The following is a 5,599-nucleotide window of genomic DNA, read 5'->3' as shown; positions in this document are numbered from 1 at the left end:
GAGAAAACCTTCCGAATCACCGTACTCATGAGAGTACGGTGCTCTTCATCCATGGAAGCTCCGCGAAGCGCTTCCAGCAGACAGTCTGGCGCCTAATGCGCAACGGAAGTCCTTGATACAGACGGCTCGCCCTCCCTAACGGGGTTTGCCCGCCTGAGTCCGGAACCATCGAAGGTTCCGGAATTGTGTTCGGCTAAGTGCCCGGCTGGCCATGGCTCTCGTCGACACGATCCGCGGGGATCTTGAACCCCGCGTGTCCGACGTATGGGACCCTGCCTCGGGGCGTCTCCAGAGTCACCTCCCCCCACTCTGGGAGCTTTTGGGACAACACCTCTGTGTCATCCGCGGGTTGAGGAGTAGTGGCCGTTGGAAGCGAATTCATCTTCGAATTGCTCAAGGACCCGGAGGAAGATACCTCGGGGTGATCCCTGGCCGGACTGCACGTATGTTCGGCATTATAAATACAAAAACTATGAAGTGAAACCATGATAAAATGCGGGCACTTACGATCACACTGGGGGCTTCCCCCTGGGCAGCCACCCCTCCTTGCTGTGAGCGGCCGTGGCGGAATAGTCCGGAAGGGATCGCTTCCCCTTCTTGGACGCCCCAACCTCCCCTCCCGGGGCGGCTTTCCTCTTCTTCTCCCCCCAGTGTGGGGAGGTAGAATCTCTTCCTGATTCCCCCCGCCTCCGCGGGAGGAATCCGTCTCGTCATCATCAAACGACAAGGGAATGTCGGCCCTGCGCCGAGGGCCTTTTCCGGCCCCCCAGTCCGTTTCCCCGGGCCATCATCCTCTTCGGTTGGGGCGTCTTCTTCTTCTTACTCCTCCCCTTCGTGGGAGGAGTCTGCCTCGTTGTCTTTGGATGAGGCCTCCGGCACAACCTTACACCGGAGACCCTTTCGGATCCCCGGGGCCTTCTTCTCGGCCTTCTTCTCCGGCACCTTGTACGGTGCCGGGACCAGCATCTCCGTCAGGAGAGCATCCGCTGGGCCTTCTAGAAACCGAGCCGGACAGTAGACCTGCTCCGCTGTCTCCACATAGTCCTGAAGCAAATATGCACAACTACTTAAGGCACTCCCGTGAATATATCGGGAAGAACTGGGTCATGTGTTAGTTTGAGAACTCACCAGCCTAGGAGCCCGCGGGGCGTGAAGCCCGCGGTCCTCGGATGTTGGAGGAGGTACTTCGAAGGCCTTGAACAGCACCTTCCAAGCGCCTTTGTGCGTTATGTCATAGAGCTTCTGGAGTGTCCGGTGTTCGGTTTGGACGAACTCCCACAGATTGACCGCCCGCCTCTGGCAGGGCAGGATCCAGCAAACGAGCATGACCTGGATCACGTTGACAAGCTTGATGTTCTTGTCCTTCATGCTTTTGATGCATGTCTGGAGTCCGGCCAGCTCCGTGGAATCTCCCCAGGACAGGCCCTTCTTCTCCTAGGAGGTGAGCCGCATGGGGGCTCCGGATTGGAAATCGGGGGCCGTTGCCCAGTTGGTGCCGCGCGGCTCGGTCATGTAGAACCACCCCGATTGCCATCCTTTTACGGTCTCCGCAAAGGAGCCGTCGAGCCATGTGATGTTAGGCATTCTGCCCACCATGGCCCCTCTGCACTCCGCTTGTTGGCCGCTTACAACCTTCGGCTTCACGTAGAAGGTTTGCAGCCATAGGCCGAAATGAGGCCAGATGCGGAGGAAGGCCTCGCATACGACGATGAACACGGAGATGTTGAGGACAAAGTTCGGGGCTAGATCATGGAAATCTAGCCCGTAGTAGAACATGAGCCCGCGAACGAAGGGATGGAGTGGAAATCCCAGTCCACGGACGAAGTGGGCGACGAATACGACCCTTTCGTGGGGTCCTGGGGTCGGAATGACCTGCCTGGCGTCTGGTAGATGGTGCGCTATGTCAGCGGCCAAGTATCCGGCCGCCCGAAGATTTGAGATGTGCTTCTCTTTGATGGTGGAAGCCACCCACTTGCCTTCTACTCAGGACATGTTTAGCTATGCGGAGAAGATTTGAGCTTGGGCGCTGGAGCTCGAGGGGGCAAGAGTGGGCAAAGGAGGAAGAAGGCGTGGGTGAAAATGGGGATATCTTATCCCTTTATAGAGGAGCCGAGAGCGGTGCGCCTCCCCACTTGCCCGTTGAGAATCGCTTGTTTCCCAAGCGCCACGATTAATGGCGTGGTGAGATTACCCATACCCGTATTGATGAGAATCCCGTGATAAGGGGACACGATCTCTGCTTTGACAAAACTTGTCAAAGAAACCGCCTCGCAATATGCGCTGTCGCTGGTTATGGGAAAACGGATCGAATAAAGATCCGACCGTAATAACATGTCACGTCATCAGAAAAAGTTGTCAGCAGATTGCATTTGTAAAATATCGTTCTCTCTATGGTGGCATATGAAGATCATCTCGCAGATCCGGACACGGTCTAAGTGTTCGATGATTACTTTGGAGTATTCGGAGGAGGAACCCGCCTTGCAATGACGAAGACAATACTGCGTGCCGGACTCATCGTCATTGAAGCCTGGTTCAGGGGCTACTGAGGGAGTCCTGGATTATGGGGTATCCGGACAGCCGCACTGTGTACAACTTCCGGACTATTGAAGCGTGAAGATACAAGACTCAAGACTTCGGCCCGTGTCCGGATGGGACTCTCCTTTGCGTGGGAGGCAAGCTTGGCGATCCGGATATTATATTTCCTTCCTTGTAACCGACTCCATGTAAACCCTAGCCCTCTCCGGTGTCTATATAAATCGGAGAGGTCGGTCCTTAGATGGCCGATCAAAATTACAATCATACCATCATAGGCTAGCTCGGTTTAGCCTCTACGATCTCGTGCTAGATCTACTATTGTATTACCCATATCATCAATATTAATCAAGCAGGAAGTAGGGTTTTACCTCCATCGAGAGGGCCCAAACCTGGGTAAACATATGTGTCCCTTGCTTCCTGTTACCATCAGCCTTGACGCACAGATCGGGACCCCCTACCCGAGATCCGCCGGTTTTGACACCGACACCATGTCAAAGATATAGGGTGGCTGCCTACTGGAACGTGAGAGGGGCAGGTGCAGTTTGTCTCTATGGCATGGATACCTACCTACAACGTTCGACTATCGGTGTGTGTGGCAGGTGGCAGGGCAAAGACCTAACTATATGGAATGCTTGGTGTATGTGTGGAGGAGGAGAGAGACTTACCTTATGTATTGAGGGAGATCGATCGGCATCCATGCTTATGTGTAGGAGAAGAATAAGGTTGGGAGAGAGACAGAGCTAGATTGTCGTAGGGGTTGGTGGTGGAGTTTCTTCTCACAAATGGTGGGAGAGGCCTACTATACAAACGGAGGGCACACATGCAATATCAATAACAGAGGGGATGCCTGCCTATCTATGCACGTGCGTGTGAGAGACGGGTCAGGAGGCATGCACGAACGATGAGGGGGACGATACGGCTGTGGTAAGCAGACGTAACTACATAGGAAGATCAATCGTCCATTATTGAAGAAAGCGAGAGACATAACTTGTGAGGTACATCAATCGATGCATGGGGAAAAAGATTTATAGGCGACCTAGGTATATGTAGGGAGATCGATCGGTATACATGAATGTATGTGTTAGAAGCAAATAAGACCCAAAGAGAAGGATAGAGATAGAGAGAGGGATCCAACTAGGAGTGGTGCGAAAGGACTACTATATCAAGGGGGAAGTGTGGGGACCCGGACTCGTAGGTCGTGATCACCGAATGCACGTGTATAGTGATCCCAGAGATCAATGCTCACTGAACACATAGAAGCTGAATAACAAGAGTGATACATCCATACATACCGTCTTACACAAACTATGACCATTATGGTCAAGTCTTACATAGACAAAGCCACAAGGGCTGAATACCAAATAAACTTAAGCAGCGGAAATCTTCGTTGATAAGTAGAACCCATGCCATCTGCCTTAACCCTACAGGCATTCTGACTGGGAAACGTCCTAGTTCGCATGTTCCTCTCCAAAGAACTCTTCTTCGAACTCCTGCTCTTCCATGCCTGGCCAATTAAATAACCAGTGGCAAGCCAATGAGTACTTTGAATGTACTCGCAAGCAACCCATGATTTGTTTCAAAGTAACAATGCAACTATACAACAAGTAAGCAACCTAGCTTCACGCTAGTTGAGATGTCCTATCAACTTGTGAGATATGCATCAACGAACATGGGTAACCTTGAGAACAGGTTACAGATATCAACATAAATAGAATTTGAATCAATGCCATGCCTTTCAACATGTCAAGTCACCACCTTGACACAAATAGTTTTCTTCCAAACACACATGCACCAAGATTGTAAATTTCTGGACATATTTTAAGTAGCACCTCCCAACTGTCCATGACCGTGGACACGGCTATTCGAATAGTTTGACACTCTGCAGAGGTTTCGCACTTTACCCACAAGATCCGGGAAGCTTTCATGTCATCCACAATCCCGCAGTACCTCAAGTACTCGGGGGAAGCACCCGATCATTACCTTTCCCTAGACGACACTAACATAGGGTCCACTCATTGATACACGACCCTCGTGTATAAGCAAAAGATCATGGGACTCTGCCCTTTTCACATTATTACGCATACACGAAGGGACCAACGGTGTGTCCAGTGCCCTGTGAAAACAGTCATGGCCGCCTATCCAAGCACGACCCCGTCCCGAGAGTGACCTCAAGTGGTGACCTTAGTTCAACATCTCCCAAGGGCATTAGGGGCACCCGATGGGGTTTTCGAAAGAATGCAACCGCGAAGAGTTCATGGTACACATGCATCATTATGCATCAACTAGTCTCCTAACAATGCAAGCATGAACAAGGTAAGGTCATGAGTAGGGGTATGCATCGTGGGGTGGTTCACAACAAGTTTACCACCGTCATATTTCATCATCATGCAATCGGAAAAAGGGTACCGATGAACAAGAGGAGTGTCATGGTCAAAGGGCTGCTTGCCTTGTTTGGCTTGGTCCTCAAGTTCTTCAAATCCTTCTTCTTCTTCTTCAGCAACTTCGTCTATTACGGAATCTAATCGTCGCAAGAAAATAACGAGAAAATACGGCAATAGTAAAATAGAAAAACCAAAGTGCTCAAAAAAATGTCAACTTATTTTGTTAAATACTAGGGTGAAAACAAAGAAGGGGAAAATTCCTAGTTTTGGATTTGGAGTAGCATAACGGGATAAATGGATTTTCAGAGGGGTTTAGATATATTCAAATTTGAATTTGAATATGAACAGTACATAAAAGTTGTTTGGAAATGAGTGAAGGTTATACCATTAAATAGGTAGGATTTTTACAAGATTTTAGGAACTGGAATTATTGCATTTGGATTAATATTTAATCCTGTGGAATTTTTGGAAAAGTTATAGAAAAAGAAAAGGAAAAAGGCCACTGTGCAACTGGGCCAAAACAGCCGTAGCGCACAGGCCCAGAGGCGATTCGGCCCAGGCAAGCCGAGCCGAGCGCGCACACCAGGTTTGAACCTGACGGGCGGGGCCCAGCTGCCAGTGGGAGAGAGAGGGGACGAGAGAGAGGTGAGGATGACAGGCGGGGCCCGCCTGTCATCTCTGAC

This window comes from Triticum aestivum, chromosome 4B (genome assembly GCF_018294505.1).
Source record: "Triticum aestivum cultivar Chinese Spring chromosome 4B, IWGSC CS RefSeq v2.1, whole genome shotgun sequence".
Classification (NCBI taxonomy): Eukaryota; Viridiplantae; Streptophyta; class Magnoliopsida; order Poales; family Poaceae; genus Triticum; species Triticum aestivum.
This window is presented reverse-complemented; position numbering follows the sequence as displayed.